General features: G+C 41.4%; 2 protein-coding genes across 2 annotated transcripts in view; both read left to right on the forward strand.

Moving 5' to 3' along the window:
• The window catches only part of efnb1 (ephrin-B1), a 271344-nt gene extending 265300 nt beyond the window's left edge, over positions 1–6044 (forward strand). Inside the window, exon 6 of the transcript XR_009925483.1 lies at positions 5970–6044. The gene's annotated coding sequence lies outside the window, so the exon portion shown is untranslated. The remainder of the gene's footprint in view (positions 1–5969) is intronic.
• Positions 1–18033, forward strand: part of tenm1 (teneurin transmembrane protein 1) — a 149327-nt gene that overhangs the window by 4811 nt on the left and 126483 nt on the right. The gene's annotated exons all lie outside the window — the stretch shown is intronic.

Raw genomic sequence — 18033 nt, forward strand, 5'->3', positions numbered from 1 at the left:
AGAGAAGAGTCTGGGATGGTGCCAGTTATCTGTCTTGCACTGCTGGGTTTGGCTGGGCTCCCCGCAGATGGAGAGTTAGTTAGAGGTGCACACAAACAAAGACAGAGCTCTCCAACCCATCCCCAAGGGCACTGTCTGTTTATGTGTCACAAAAAAGGTGGAACGTATTCAGTGGCTGAGAAAAGGAAGGCTGATAGAGAGAGAACAAAAAATGCTAATGAGAGAATAGAAATGGTAATGTAATGGTATAATTAGAATGAGAATAAAAGGGAATGAGTGGTTGAGGGTAAAACAGGTGAAGGAGAAGCTGGTCGCAAGTGAGCGTGAGACAAAGATGGTGGGAGAAGGAGAGCGCTGAGGCAGAGGAAGGGAAGGATTATGCGAGAGTGGGTTTAGGATGTGCTTGTTTATGTTTGGGGTGCACCCAGGGGTGCTGTTTAATGACAGCCGAATTGGACGTGGAGTCAGCCTCGTGCAAAATCACAGGATGGCAAGAGGAGCGAGTGAGAGTGAGGGAGTGGGAGTGCTTGCAGCATTACACAGTAATCAATTTGTGATGGCTGTGTGCATATGGACCAAAGTTATTACCATTTGAGATGAGGGACTCTATCTTTATCCAGGGTCAGAATGAAAGAGGGAAAAAAAGGGGGGAGGCAGATGGGCATGCAGCAGAGGAAACAGAAGCAAATGAGGATGGATGAAGTCACAGAAGTGAGAGGAGAGGATTTAAATGTTCAAAGCATTTGGCTTTACTGCTACAATGCACCAGGAAAGCTGGTTTATGCACGGATTTCATATGTCACATGAAGGGCTATATGTCCCGTGGCACTGCAAACCTTCTCTGACACCGTCTCTCTCCTCCTTTCCAGAACATATTTGCTCACACTTCACCACTTTTCTAGTGTTTTCTCTTGCACCACTGGTATCCTATACTCTGCAACCTTCTTCTTTTTTTTTTTTTCCTCTCCACCACCAGCACCCCATTTATTCTCGTCCTCTTCCTGTCCATCTCTCTCTGACACATGGCCAGGTGTGTCCATGCGTGGCATCCTTTAATAGGAAATGCATTATGGATGTCACATTTCTCTCCATCAGCACAACAAAGTCTCACACGCCCCTCTGTTCCCAGTGATAATGAAAGTTAGAGCCACTCGCAAAAAGATGTTGCCGTAAAGGGGGCTGAAATCAAAAAGCTAACGTCCCTGCCAAAATGAAAGTGCATTTTAAGTCGGCCCGACCTTGCACTCCCTTTGTCTTCAGAGCTCACCCCCTCCCAAACCCATTAATGATGTCAACTTCAAACTGGCAGGAATCCTTTTGTTCCTAGTCTGATTGAAGCTGACAAGTCAATTTAGTCAGTGTGTGTGTGTGTACGTGTGTGTGTGTGTTTGTGTGTGGATTTGGGTGTGAGAAAAATACAGAGAGGGAGTGACAGATTAAGAAAGAGTAAAGGCGAAAGAAATTCAGTTTGTGTGTGTGTGTGTGTGTGCAGCCATGTTTGTACAGATGTCTGTCTTCATTCTCTTTCATGTGTGTGTGTGTGTGTGTGTGTGTGTGTGTGTGTGTGTGTGTGTGTGTGTGTGTGTGTGTGTGTGTGTGTGTGTGTGTGTGTGTGTGTGTGTGTGTGTGTGTGTGGTGATGGGGTGATGGCGGGGTGCATGTCCAACTGTGACACCTCCCTTGAGGAAGGCTGTAGGCATTCTTGAACACCAGTCAGACCTGCTGACAAACTCGGGAAAACATCAACGCCCTCAATTGACGACGGTACACCGTTAGAACAGAGGAGATTGGTAGTAGAGAGACAAAGTCTAGTTCAGCTGGAGTTTACTGCTGCACACACATACACACACACACACTGTATGCATATGTATATATATGCAAAAAAGCAAGTGGACACCCATATGTGATTGTTGAACATTCCAAAAACCATTGACTCATATGCTGATTTGCAATGCTGCTGGTTCTTACAGCAGGACTTTGATCCCTTTCAGCCACAAGGATGTCAATGGGGTCTGTCTCTGATGTTGGGCAATACGTTCTTGCTTTGAATTCACGCTTATGTATATCGATCGGGTCAATGCAGGCCAGTCAAGTTCTTTCACACCAACAAAAAAGTTCTTTATGGACTCGGTGTGGGCGTGTGCACGAACACATTTTCATGTTTAAACTCCTCAAAGTTGTCTAATATAGCACTGGAAAGAGTTTTTGCAAGGTATTTTGGAGATAGCCAAGTTAGCTATTTTTCCAGTCTTTATACTGAGCTATGTTTATTGTGTCTTAGTTGTAGCTCTGTATACATAAAGGACATGAAAATTAATACTTATAAGTATGTTTTAATTCATGTATAATCACATGAAAAAAATGTGTTTTTGTTACCTTAGAATGAGCCCTTAATATCATAAGCAGCAGGTCTTCTTGAATAGTGCCCACCAGGTTTCTACAGTAGCCCAGAATGGACAAACCAAACACTAGCTCTAGAAAGTTTTGCAGCCACCATAGATTGTCCTTTACACTTGGAAGAATTGGTGTGGTTGAGGGTGTACATATTTTGTTGCAATCTGCAGCCTCACTGCCACTAAATCTTACACACTGCACCTTTAACACATGTATCGATCTTCCCATATAACTCTCAGGAAAAAAAAAGGAGAAAAAAAAGATATTTCCCAAATGTTTCATTTAACTTTTAAAAATTGCATTGCCTTGAAGCTCAGTCAGTAGGTGGAAGGGCTGAAATAAATGCAAAGAGGAATTCAAGAGGGGAGGTGATGAGAGAAAGGCCAGACAGATTTGGTGTCAGTCTTTTGAATTACTGCAGTGTGGAATAAAAAAAAAATGCATTAGCTGTATTATCTGGGTTACAACGCTGTCCTATAATGAGATGCTAATTAATTGAACAGTTTTTCATTAGTTTAATCAGTTGCAGATTTACTCTAGCCTATTGTCTATCTTTTTGGCTTATCTTTTTTTCCTCCACTTTTGGGATTGACACATCGGCATGAAGCAGACAGCCTCCTGGTGTTACATCGCTGCACTTTTCATACATCGTGCTCTGAGCAGAATGGTTCAAAAGGCAACTGCAAACAGCAGTCCAATGAAAGGCTATATCACTCATTATGGTAGATAACTTTCTGTGCTAAAATGCAAATATCTGTGTAATTACCATGGCCTGAGTAAGCACTTGATTCTGATTGGCTGCGGGACGTCCATTATTTTTTCACAACTTGACAACTCCCCTTATAACTGTCTGATCACAGTGCTAAATTAATACACTAGAAAGGTTTGAGTGTTCCATTTCCGCCATAGACTGCAGATAATGGTTGGAAGAAAATGGGTTTTCAAATTGCCTCAAACATTTAGTGTCCCCGAGTTAGCAGTCAAGCCTTATGAAAGCAGCAACATTAAAAAACATGGCTCAGTATGGATTTAATCCCCCTGCTTCAAGACATGTTAGCCCACTGACCAGGCAGTGACACACTGTTTTATTACCAGTCACAGGCAAACAGAAAGAACACAAAGTACAAGTGCACAATGACATAAAACTGCATGGAAACCGAACATAGCGAATCTATATCAATTTCAAAAAATCACATTAGTATTCAGTTTTTATTTGGCGTTATCTTTATTTTCTGCTTAGCGGGCTGAACAGTGAGTGAGTATTTCAAAGCAGGATGTTGCTTAATGAATATTAAAACCATAAAATCATGTGATCTACAACAGCACTTAATGGAGACACTGACAGCTTGTGCCACTTGAATTCAATTTGAACGCTGTCATTTCACAAACTGTTTTTCTTCCATGTATAAATTCTTTATAAATGGAAAACATCTGGGATTTGGATTACTGGTTGGATAAAACAAGTAATTTGAAGACCACGTTTGAAAATCATGAAATGTTCCCGGAAACGATGATAGACATTTGTCACATTGTTGTGGTAGTATATAGACTACAGATGAATTGATTGTTAAAAATAAAATTAAGAGATGATTTAGCAGCGAAAATAATAAATGTACAGCACCAGTCAATTCACTTGAATGAGAAAGCGTGTCCAAACGTTTGCGTGGTACTGTAGCTCTAAACAAAATCAAAAATATACATCAGTAGATGATTCATTTACAAGCCTTTTATTTGTTGTTAGGATTTGGACATTTTTTCAGTGCAGTGTTTTCCTTTTCAACAACTGCATGGCAGACTTACTGCTATTTCAATATGTACTATAATTGCTAGAGAAAGCAGCCGGGAGGTTTTTTTTTTTTTTTTTTTCCCGCCCATCTATCCTCACTAAATTCTCTTAAATATACTGTTCCAATAAATGAAGGATAAGCAAAATGAATCTCCTCTGCCTTAAATGAGAGAGTGAAAGTTACTCTGTAACACAGAAGTTGCCTGCCAGGTCTATATTTTCTAAGACTAAATGAGGCATATTGCCCCAAAATAGATTGCCGCCATTAGACCTTCAAATGAAGTCGTTTAAAATATGTTTTTTTTCACAGTGTCCTCGCCTCGAAATAAGACAAGCATGAATGTTACCTTAAACATAAATGTTACATGGCTGCTATAAACTAGGTTGTTTAAGGGCCTGGGGGACTGCGCAATGTCATAGAGGGCCCTCATATCCTTTATAAACATGGTCCATTATTTTTTATAATGATCTGCTGAAGTTTTGCAGTTAAGTTTGGGCAAGCTGTGTTCAAGTAAGTGTTGCAGAAGGTTAGCGAGAGCGTGGAGACAAAGGGTGGGAGAGTGAAGTGAAAAAACTGACCTTACAGTTTAATGAGCGAGCGCATGGCACAGAGAAAGGCAAAGGGAGGGCGCAGAGAAGATAGGACGAAAGAAAGCCTCGCTGGCAAGTAAAGACACATAACACATCAGAAATCCTGCCGCGGTTTAACTTTTATACGAGTTTAATTTTAGCAAGGAATCATTTGAAATGCTTTAAAGATGTTTTGAATACCCTTTAGATGAATTGATGGAATCTGGTGAAATAGCAACAGGTGTTAGATTTCAGATGGGAATCAGATTTTCAGGATTTCTCTACTTTATGATGCAATGCTGACAGTTATTAGGCAATTCGTACTTTTAATTAGATAGTGAGGGAATTACAAATGCTTCATGTAAGCTCTCTTATCCAAAAGTGTCAGATAGGAACATTTAGGCAATTTGAATGTAATGGGTTTTATGTGTTTTTCCTCCTTCTGATGTTGGAGGACACAAATCTCCTTTTGGCAGCTCTGCAGTTGTGATAACCTCAGTGGAATCAGGAAACTACAATGCCCTCAGAGATAGAGATATCCGCAGATGTGCCAATAAAACACACATATGGACACACGCACACGTACACACTGTTGCATCCTGGTGTCTCTCTAACCTCCCTGGTGTGTTTGTGTGTGCGTGCGAGCGAGTGGAGGGCTAAGTGGCAACACCAGGCAAACAGCCGCATACTCTAACTCCCTTCTTGCCTTCCTGAGGCCCAAGGGGGTTTGCAGGAATGGATTTGTCTATTAGCTCGTAAAGAACATTGCTCAGTGCCATATCGATCATCTGAGCTGTAACGTTTAGGGTCTTTAAGTTGTAGAGTTGATCTAGTGGTACACAGACTCCCCTGGCTATTTTACCAGAGTGAGAGATGATCAACTTAACCCTGGTGCCATGCTTGGCCAGAGGAAACACTATAAACACGTCCGCTGGAGCCAGCAACCGTTTTTATTGAACCGGCCGTTCAGCCATCCAGGAGAGGCTGAAGAGCTACCATGAATCCGCCAGGTGCCTTCGGTGTAGCAACAGAGCAGTTGTTTGGATTTCCTCTTCTTTAATAGCGGTCTCATCACATAGTTAGCCATGCAGGTTCTGTTCTTGACAAGCTGTCAAGAATGTTAGACCCCACCCTGTTGTCCTAATGATGGGCCTTTACAGCTCACTGATCCAAAGGAGGACCTACTGGACTGTACTACTCTTTGATGGAGGGTTTAAAGTTATGTGTCCATGTGTGTGTGTGTGTGTGTGTGTGTGTGTGTGTGTGTGTGTGTGTGTGTGTGTGTGTGTGTGTGTGTGTGTGTCAAAGAAGGAGCGGGAGAGAGATAATTTTCTGTTCTCTGTCTGTGTTCTGAATGCGTACACCCCTCCTCCATTCTCATCCCGCTGCCATGGCAACAGTCATCAAATCAGAACATCAGCTGCGGCTTTCATCTCGGGCTGTCCACTGGCTGCCTACAGGCTGTCTGTATACATAAACTGAGTGATGGAAACATCACAGAGTGCAGCCACTACTTGCCATTTTAATAAGCGGTCACAGCTCGCACACATTTCGCCGATCACCTCTACAGCAGAGGAGGTGAGAGGCGAGCAGATTTTTTTAAATAAACAGTTGAATAAACGGGCTTAAACCTGTTTTTAGCTCCCAGCGCTGCTGGAGTATTAAAATGAGAGGAGAGCATGGTGAGTGGCACATGAATAAGCTCACAGCAGAGAGGAACAATAGCCCAGAGAGTGTACTGAGAGATTAGTGCAAATCAGAGTGTTCTGCAGCCTGGGGTGGTGGGGGTCTGAGTGGGGGCGGAGGACACAAAGGTGCCTGTATGGACACACATACTCAGATGCCCACACACACTCCTGCTGTTTTGTGTTCTGTGTGTGTGTGAGGGGATCAGTGGGGTATATATTTTAGAGGAGTTGCAGAACCCGCAGCCACAACACAGCTGGACAGACAGGGAACGGTTGCCAGGACACAAAGGAGGAAATTAAAAAAATTAAAATTAGAAACTTCCATCGCTTCATCTTTTTTCGTCTACCTGAGGTGTCTTTGCGTAGGCTTTAAGAAAAGGCTGCTGCTTCTGTGAATGGGCAGCTAAAAAAGCTTAATTGAACAATGACAGAGAAAGAAAAAGAAAAGTAAGCAAATCAAGACCTTTATATCGTGCACAATAACATCCTCAGTGTGGATGAATGGGACCTGTCGCTGAGCATGGTTCTGCTTTGAAAAAAGGCCATCTGAATAACAAACCTACATGTTCATTGTTATTCTGATAATCAGAATTGTCATCTCAGCCAGCATAGGGATTTAAATGCATTCGCCAAGAGGATGTCAGGGATAGTAATGACAGCGTAATGGCTTCCTCGCCATTAACAATCCCTGCCATTTTAGTTTAACTGCTTGTAGTAATGGCTGCTCCTCCATTGCAGCCGTCATGATACTGCCAGGGATACTTCTGCCACAGCTGTGACGGTGCCAGTGTTAAAGGCTGCCATCACAGCCTCGGTGCCAGTCGTAAAGGCTGTTGTTACATGGCACGGTGCCCTGAGTCTGTCAGACCTCCAGGGTGTGTACACCACCTGTCATTATCAGCTCTCAGCCTTGGCAGCTACGGACAGCTAATGGTCCACTGGGTCTCACCCAACAATCTGCTGACCAGTATGAGCACTGCTGGTTGGATGGGTGGACACCTATGCGCTCACACACAGACACACACACACACACACATGCCCATGTGTGCTCAGGCACGTGCAGTGGTTTCTACACTGTACGAGCTATCCTTATCTGAAAAAAGAACTTTTCAAGTCAAGTATGAGACGAAGCATAAACCAACAATAAAAGAACAAGTGATATGTGAGCCTATTTCACTCATTCACTTTGTCCTGGGATGGACTTCTTCCACTCACTGGAGAATTGTCTGTATGATTTATAGTATTGGATTGCAACCTTTGTCACAGGCGTATTTTAATTGAAAAAGCCACAATAGGACTTTTGAAAGCCATTAATTGTTACGGTTAATTAAGGTAAACATTAAATGAAGAGAGTTTTAATTGGTTTCTCTTGATGAGGGTAGGGATCTGGGGTGACCAGAATCTGCATATGTAAATAACTGAAAACTCCTCCGGGCCTTGGCGTAACACTCTCTGCCTTGGAGTCCTCTCTCTTTTTCTGTTTCTGTTTGTTTTGCTCCCGGCTCCTGAAACTGTATCTCCTCTCATCCCTCTCTTTCTCTGTCTCTCTCTCTTTCTCTCTCACTCCCGTGCATGCACGCAAATTCACGCAGACAAACAAACAAGCCAACTGGCACACCTAGGCCTCAACCAAGCTGTCAGCAATACAAATGGGGTGCCTTTGTCAAGTGACATTGATGTGATGTATGTACATGCTAAATGCTAAACCGGGGCTCCCTGAAGATATACATTTGTTAAGATGAGACATGACAGATTGGCACAAGACATCACCTTCATATATTCAATACATGGAATCATCCCAAGGCCCCCAAGAATCAAGCAGACTGTGTTTATTTTTAGCATTTGATTTTCGAAAGAGGAAGTTTTGTTGAAATGTGTGTGCTCACTGGTGTACATCGTAGCATGTTTGATTGACCACTTTCTCCTTGTGCTAAAGATTCATTTATATGCTTTCACACTGTGGCAGGGATAGCACTGTATACTTACGGAAAATATCACAAATACATCAAATAGTAGAGGCTTTTTTTCCTTGTTGTTTTTTTTGTTGCATGTCCTTTAACCAGCTGCCACCTGTGCCAGATGAGAGGGCGTTAATAGCGCACCCAATCAGTTTGCTAGATAGATCACCCTAACACCAGACAGATAATCATGCTGTTAAATAAATAGCTTCTTAAAATGCTTCAGAATAATGCTAAAAGCATGAGCATTTTATGGGTGACTTGGGAAAAGAGAGTGGCGGTGTCAGGGGCAGGGGGTGGAACTGAATTTGCATTGATGTGTCTGTGTTTAAAAGTGTATGTGTGTGTGTGTGTGTGTGTGCCCATGTGTATATTGTGTGTGTTGATGAGGCGGGCAGACAATTGGACGGCTGCTTGGTCACCCGGTCACCCTGCTGCAATAGAAAAGCTTCTCATAGCCAATACAGGGTTCTTGCCAGTGTTTCACAAAAACTGAATGTGCTAGACTCGTCCAAACAGATGCTCAATGCCATTTCCAGATCGTGTTTATGTGTATGCATGTGAGGTGGGTGGGGTGAGAGTGTGTGTGTGGATGCACAAAGTGTATTTGAATGTCCATGTGCTTCCAAATAAGTGTGCACTTTGTATTTGTGTGTGTGTGTGTGTGTGTGTGTGTGTGTGTGTGTGTGTGTGTGTGTGTGTGTGTGTGTGTGTGTGTGTGTGCATTTCGCTCCAAACAGATGTTTTTTTTTCCCGATGTGTGTGTTGTAGCTGAATCAGATCAACACCAGCCGGTGCAGTGAGTCTGGCCAGGTGGATAATATTCAGTCCATGGCCAATACTACACACACACACACACACACACACACACACACACACACACACACACACACACACGTTTAAGACATTGAAGCAAGATGTAGAAAGAGTACATGCAGGCAAATCTTAAACTCAACATTTTAAGCTTTAGCTGACTCCCTGGAATAAGAGCAAATAGCAGATTGACTCAATATGAATCATCATGATTCCAAATAGCATAGTAATAAATAAATTGCATGCAATCATAAAGACAAGTAAGTCTGGACACCAAAGAGCATAATCAAATTGAACTAAATGAGGAGATGGTGGAAGTGGCCCCTCTTTTAATGTGTGCTTACTGTAATGTAATGTAATGTAATGTAAGCCGAACTGAGTTTGGCTTAGTTACTGTTGCTATGCCTGCCGAGCATTTGGTTCTGGCAGGAATGCAGTTTACAGGGATAACAGTGGCGTAATTACCCTATGAAATGTATAGTCATTTTTGAAAACAACGGGTCCTTCACTTCAAACAGAGGTAGCTAATTAAGTGTTTGCTCCATGATTTGGTTGAAAACACTGTTTCCAGGTCACTTATTTTCAAATGAGATATCTTATATATACAAATATGCACTGGATATCTACATACATGATATGTTAAAAGGCTTAAGCTACATGTCCTGGTCAACATCTTCACAAGCTGATGGTCATGATAGAATACATGGAAATAAATCAGCATTGTCATTCTTGTATTGCAATGTAGAGCAAGTTAGTCCTAGATCTTTGATAGGGAAAAATGCAACCTGTAAACCCACAAAATGTAATAAGCTAAAGAAATCTACTCAGCTATTACGGTAAAAGTGGAGCAGCCCTCGAAAATTCACAGACCACTGTGCATCTTCTCACAGGACACTAATCAGCCAATCAAATCCGTGCATTCAGACATGCGGAGAGACTCGATTATCAGTGAAATACACACAGAGAAAAGAGTTTATATGTGTTGAGATGTTTCGTTATAAAGTTATTAGATGTGAAATTAAGTTTATGGTTTAAGGTTCAGTTAAGTTTAAAAGTAAACAGGGATTCTTTTTTATTTTTCTAAAACCAAACACTTTATTTTAGAAGCACAATCAAAAGCTTTCTGTGATGCACTTTATTTTAAAATGCCATCTTTATTTGATGGCATTTCATCTTATTCTTTTTTATTCCTATTTGATCTATTTTATTATTCATTTGAATCCCACAAGTTCAGTGTAAATACTAATAAATGTCGTTGCCATATTCTAGAATTCTACTGTATTTATTTGACAGTCTACAATCTACCCACTAGCAACAGATCCTGATGTACTTCAAGGTACTGAAAAATAACACAGACATTATTATAATGTTCCGCACATTCACTTGAGGACATTTTCACAAATTGGACCTTAGTGAATTTTAATTGAATACCCCTGCTGTAGGAGAACATGTTGTGGCTGTGAAACCAGTGAGCCAGTGTTTGGTTTGTCTGTTCTGGGCTACTGTAGAAACATGCTGGGCTCCATGGAAGAAGATCCACTCCCTATGTAGATATAAAAGGCTTAGTCTATGGTAACAAAGACACAAAGATTCAATATACAATAATCAAAACATACATGAACATTATATTCCATTTCTTTATTAAATCTTACACCCTAGTCCTAATACTATGTATCATCTTTCTACAGGCCCATGGACACTGTTTCAACAAAGTTTGATAGGCACTACATTTCTGTAAAGAATTAGTCATGGGCCTGCTACAATTGGAAAATTTCTGTTTGGGAGAGATTTTCACCAAACTGTCATTTGTTTTGATTTAATATGTTCATTCTGTGTACAAATAATAAGCAGCATACATGGTGAAGCATAAAGAAGGGAAGCACTGGCTCACACTGTAAGCCGATTCCCCTTTTGCCCCTCTTTAACCTCAGGGTGTATTACAATCTGTTCAAGGAACTACAGATCTGTAGTTTTTAGACGGAATGGACATGCTTCATCAATTCTTATGGTCTCCTTCCCTCCCCGGAGGAGATGGTGTTACATTCAAGATACATTCATCTATTGTTTTTCTATCTGTGATGGAATAAAGGGAATGACTAGAGCCCTGACTGAGCGGAGAAGATCCCTGTACGATTTGGGAACGAGCAGATTGGAGTCTAGCCTGTGAGATGTGTTCAGAGATGATCACCTCGGGGAAGGATGAGCTGAGCCCCTTCGAAGCTGCAGTGCCAAAGAGATAATGGGGTATGCGTTTGGCGATAGGTGGATGCGGTTCTTCTTTCTAGTCTTTTTGGGTCAGCACCAGAGATGGGTCAGCACACAGACAGAATGGAGGAAACGGAGGGAGTCACAATGAATGAGAGTAATATCTCATATGTCTGTCCTTGCCCCCGGATGCCCTCAGTCAAATCTTTACCATTATGCTTGCCTGATTTATGTGATGCGGGTGATGTAGCAGTATCTTTTCTTTCAGCTTTATAAGACATGAAACAGAAGGGCAGCAGCCACTGTAAACCAGTTTTGGAGCTGTATTTCTACCTGAGCAACACAAGTGATACAAATAGCAGTTACACATAAATCTTCTTGATTTGGACTAACTACACCTTTCTCCTCTTCATAGCACATACCAATTCTACATCTTTTCCTGTGGTGTGATCTTGAGTGGGCAGGGTCTATGCAAGTGCTGTTTACATCTGGACTGTCATAGCTGATTGGATTTCCCCTAATATCTCAGGCAGGGCGGAGGTAAAGAAAGAGCGAGGGGGACCAGCGGGTGAGATGTATCAAATGTATATCTGCAGTTGTATGCTACATTAGTAGGACTGTGACGGTATGGATTTTTGAAAATGGCCTTCTTTTGTTATATTAGTACCACTTTGTGTGATGATGTTACCGCTTGCACTTATGTTGAAACAGATTGCTTTAATCAAAACAGTCAGTTTTGATTAAAACGCCATACATTTTCCATGAAGGAGCCACTTTCCTTCCCTCTTCCTCCCCCATCCCCCGCCCTACTCACAGCGGTGAATTCGGCTCAGCTCGATTCACTCAGTGGATCATGGAGACTGCGTAAAACAAAAACACACACATGACCGGAGCCCCCGCCGTCTCTCCCGTGGTGGAGTTAGACAGTCGGAGGCAAAGTGCTGCGCCCATCCACACTCAATATACCCGGTGAAATACTGTCAGGAAACACATCTCATCCAGCATAACGACTATGAGAGCAGCGACTGACCCCCACTGTGCCCGCCGCCTCTGTCCTCATACAGACCGGCTCACGCACTTAAACGGTTGAGAGAGATGTGCGTCTAGCTATATTCCCTCAGCTGTTAGGAATATACTAAAAACACTGGAGAGATGAATGTGTGTCTCCGTCTCATTCTTTCTCGTTCAACTCCGCTCGGGAGACGAGTGAGGACGAAAATGACATACCAGCCGCTGTGAATATCACACAGCTGGCAATGGTTGTGTGTTCATGGAGCCTGCTGTAACTGTCACCAGTAAAAAACAAAAAACACAGAAAAAGAAATACCCCAAACCCACACATACACCAAAATAAAAAAAGCGATGATGGTAATGACTCAAGCCCTTGGTAGGCATCACATGACCGTGGTATTGTGGTTATTGTCACAGCCTTATACATTAGTGGGAATGAATGTGATGCACGATCACCAGCAATGTTTGGCCAGAGGCAGAGAAGGAAAACAGAGAGAGAGAAATCTATAGCATTTCACAGCTCTGAGAAGCAGCTCTGTGTGGGAATGTTTATCACTGACAGAGGTTATGATTGCGTGGATGTAACATGGACTATAATTGCAGCTGAAATAAACACGTCTGGTTGGTGGTGCCGCAATCATCGGTTGATACTTTAATGAAGACATGATGGCTCAGAGATCAAAACCTCTCCAGCTGAAATTGCTGCTCAAGCTAATTTTACTTATACAAGCACAGAGTGGCTTTACACTCCAGCACATTGAGTAGAAATATTTCTTTTGTAGCTGATTCGTTCACGCTGCAGTGTACCCTTTGCAATACTTTCTTGTGCAATTATTTACCGGGGTGCAGCCACAAGGGAAGCAAATTGTTAAGTGAATGCCATGGAGTTGCAGTTATAGTTACACTTTAAATTTTGTTTTGCCAACGGTTGACATCAGGGATCATCCTGCACATAGCTTTTTTATTTTGTGTTCACTTTTCTCTCTTTTCCTCCATTTCTCAACACCTCCTGGTATCATCAGCCACAGACTCTAACCACCTGCAGAGAATGTGAATTAACAGACGGCATGCTGCTTGCAGGGCCTTGCTTGCCACTGAAACAGATTCATCACATAGACCTAGATACTGCCATCTCTTGCTGATACACACAAGCACATACACATGTACACACACACTCACACACGCATGCACACACACACACACACAGGCACACACGTACACTTTCACTCGAAAATAGCACCTCACATATCATACATCCATGGTGTAACACTCTTCACACTTACACACTGTATTTGAGGATCAGGAGAAGAATAACATCAACAATCCATTCTAAATTTTTGGCTTGCTTTAGGATGCTACAGTCCTTTTGTGTTGTGAGTTAGCTGCATCTGAGAAAATAAATATACTACATTTTATTTACTCAAAAGCCCCTGATCTGTGCATAAAGTACATCCCTGTCCACATCTCTGCAATTGCCGCATTTATATATGAGTGGGACTTGCTAGAAAATCAATGTCCATCGGAAGTTGAAAGGAAGAGTGGGACAGGTTTGACCACAGGTCAGAGGGGCATTGTGAGATATTGACTAGTCCTCAGGTGCTGCAGTAGGCACATTGAGATAACACATCTACAGGAATATTATTGACGAAGGCAGCACAACCGTTCACCTCAGTAAAGTGGACAGATACTCTATTATCCTCTGAGAGAAAATTCGTTTTCACATTCAATACATGAAGACACTGTACACACTCTAATGGAGGTACAGGAGGGGGGTTCGTGGTTGGAACCAAAAATCATGCTTTTCACAATTGCACCATAATGGGCCCCCTGGGACTAGGTAAGTACAGTACTTCCTAATACAATAAGCATTAAAGGTACAAAGAATTTTCTGATAATTAAAAGTGAAGATTTTCTACCAATTCATGAATAATGTATAGCAGAAAAAAAGTATGCAGCGTGTATGGAAGTAGTCTAATTATCAGATATTTTGAGGGGATTGTACACTGTTTTAAAGCTTGGCTGGCTGCCTGCACCATCAAACATACCGTAACTGGCAGTGTTCATTGGTGGAAGCCAGTGTGGACCACTTCTTTGTCACTAACTCCTACTGGTTCATCAGGTCAACTGTGTGTTGAGGTTGAGGTCTGGGGTAAATGGCAGTCATGCTGTCCTGGTCGTGTCCTGGTAGCTATATGTCAAACTTTGGAGTAAGTAGTTTCACCTGGTGCAGGTGAAACTGGCCATTGAAAAATAGGAAAGGTTAACACAATGATTTTCACAGTAGTTCCTTAAGACTTGTTTTGTTTAAATGTGCATTTTGATCATTTAATTATACATTTTTTACCATTGATGGTACAAAAATTGTCTTGCAAGAAATGGTATATATTATATTGTACTTTTATGGTGACAAGTTGGTAGGGCGCTCCTTTGTTTGAGTGACTTGCAGTTTGATGCTCTTGATGCTTTTATGTGCAGTTTGACAATTATTTGCTCAGATATGAAATTGACTCGGGTGTGTTGGATTTCACCGGCAGATCCACACATCACCAACCCAGGTGCACTCACCTAGGTCTGGGGTGACCTTTTGGAGCTATGACATGCTTCCTGGAAAATATAGGCATTGACACTCCTGGATCTAATCCCTGAGTGTCTGCTAAGGAAACACATTTGGAGGAAAAGGGTTTCAAGTGGAAGAATAAGAAACAGGTTGTGGAGGTGAGGAAATAAGCTCTCATTACTGGTTTTTACTCTGACAAATGTGCGCTCACTACGAAATGAAATAGATGAACTCTTTGTACTGATCAAATTTGACGTTTCGCTGAAACATGGTTGTTTGAGGTTATTACAGTATTACAGTGAGGTTAGATGGTGACTATGTTTTGGCTGGGACTCTAGTAAAACAGAAAAAATCCATTGCGGGCAGGCATTGCGTGGCCATAAATGACAACGACTTTACAGTTCGTAAGATTGACTCCTAACGCCCTGACTATCTACATTGCAAGTACATCTGGCTCTGAGCACCTGACACCCCTCACCCTCTCTCTGGACCACTCAGGGTGGAGGTACAGGTGATAGAACAGGTCGAGATTTTTAAGTACTTGGGCACTGAGATTGACCACTACCTGTCCTTCACATAACATGCAGACATGGTCTACAAAAAGTCCCAATAGCACATTTCGCCTGAGGAGGCTGAAAGGTTTTAATGTCACACAGGACTTTTTAACAGCAGTGTACTGGTTACTCATCAAATCAGTCCTCACATTGGACATCACATCCTGGTACAATTTCCTCACAAAAGCAAGAAAACACTCACAAAAATCATCAAGCCTGCAACCAGAATCACGGCATGATTCAAACCCAACTTTCAGACCTTTACAGACATGCAATAAAAAGAAAGGCAGATTCCATCACTAACGACCCTTCACACTCCCTTCACCAATGCTTTCAGCTACTCCCATCAGGCAGCTGCTTTAGAGCAACTTGGCCAAAATGAGAACTTAGAAAAACTCTTTCATTCCTATTGCAACATCCATCTTAAAGAATGCCAAATAGACTGTTACAACTTTTTAATGCAGCTTTGCACACCTGCTCTTATTTATTTAAGGAATGTGTGTTATGATATAATTGTATATCTTTCATGGCTTTCATGTGAGCCCCTGACCTGAGACAGTCACCATCATGTTATAGACAATGACATTTTTTAAAATTCTGAATCTTGACTCTGTATAGAGTACTGCCCAGGGAAAAGCTTTGCTACTCTAATGATGGTTACATTTTTTCAGAGAGTGGATGTATTGAGGAATATCAGTAAAAATATATGTCAGCAAAAACCAAAGGGATAGTGAAAACCAAGACTGAACTCCTTTGTTGAAGTTAGAAAATGTCCATAGTGGAAAACAAAACATAATAACTCCTACGCAGGACATAACAACTAACATATAAGAGATACACTTCACTGGCTTTACTCAGTGAAGAATACTCTATTCTGCTATGCCTGTCTTGAGGAATTAATTATATTGAGAATAAAAGGGATGGACAGAGCAGAGAACACAAAGGCCATCAGTTCAGCCAGATCAAGCATTAACAAAAAAGCCTCATTGTCTTAATTATTCAACTCCTAATGCTGCTGTAAATCCGACAAATTAATATTAGGCTTCTTTAGCTTTGCTTTCCAGCTCACAGACCAGCACAGTCCCGAGCAATTTTCACCAATGTATGTTGGGATCATGGCACAGCTTATACAGTTCTATCTGGATCCCTGACGTGTAATTATATGTGTTTAATTTGGCTGTATTGTGTTCCATAAATGGTATTTTATGTAGTGTTCGTGTAAAGTTATAACATTTTTGTCATTTAAAAAAAAATACAGCTCAGGTTTTGACATATGTAACAATGAAAGATGAAATGCACAGTTGATGCTAATCAGTGTTTCTTTATAACTGCAATTATTTGATTAATATTTAATTTGTGTATCTCAACACTGTTAATCTTTTTCACAAATTAATCTGGTCAGAATTATACACCTTCTAATTAATGGACATCACATTATTTCTGGTATCAATTACAATATGCTTTATGTGTTAATACAATGAGACAAAACAGCCTTTTGTTTATCCTTGATTTGACTGAACTTTCATTGCTTTTATATCATACAAACCATTGTGTAGACAGTCTTATTCTAAAAATACTATCTTGTCAAAGGTCTTTGTATCCTGCCAACGAAACTCATTTCATGGGCATCATGTGAGTTTTATTCTTTTTTTAAAAAGACTATTTTTTCAGCCTCTTTGCCTCTCTTTGAGGCAAAGAGGTGTGTGCAGAGAGATAGGATACAGGGGTAGAGAGAGGGGCAATAATCAACCACAGCATTACAGTTATATGTGCTAACCAGTGGGCAACCGGGTGTTCCGAGGTTTTGATTTTCCACTGTGTGAATGTGTAATGTCTAATGTGTAAATTACTGATTGTACATGGTGTAACTGAAAACATGCTGGGTCATTGTATGCAAAAAGAAACCTTCCATTTTTATCCCTACTTATTTATATGAGACTTTTTTATATAATACGGATTCATCTGACATTCAACACTAAGAATTGATCATCTCAGGGCACTGAGTTCACAGTACACAGACATGTAAATGTAATATGGATGTACAAGACATTAAAGCAACAAGTTGTTAGCAAAGGATGGGTCTTCTGGCAAAGTAAAGGCTATTTTCTAGGTACGAGTTGCAACTGGGAGGTGGATGAAATGTAGGCTGCTGGAGGTTTTTAAGGTTGTGTGCCATAATGAACTATAGTAAAGCTACCATTCTGCTACCATTCCACACTCCCCCTCTGGAAATGGGGACTATTCAGGCTTGTTATGCTTCTAAAAGCTGCCTACGAGCCTGTCATTTCACATTAAAGTAGCATAACATTGCTGCTTTCATGGATTTAGTCCTCACTGGGCAGCAAATGATATATTTATGTATAGATTTGAGATGGGAAGCAGACAAGCTTGTCTACTCATCCCACATTAGCTTCTATGTGTGTGCGCATAAGGGCGTGTGTATGCATACTTGTGTGCCCTTGTGAGCTTATGTTAGTCCCTCAGTGGTACGATGCAT

Source organism: Scomber scombrus, chromosome 9 (assembly GCF_963691925.1).
Source record: "Scomber scombrus chromosome 9, fScoSco1.1, whole genome shotgun sequence".
Taxonomy (NCBI): domain Eukaryota; kingdom Metazoa; phylum Chordata; class Actinopteri; order Scombriformes; family Scombridae; genus Scomber; species Scomber scombrus.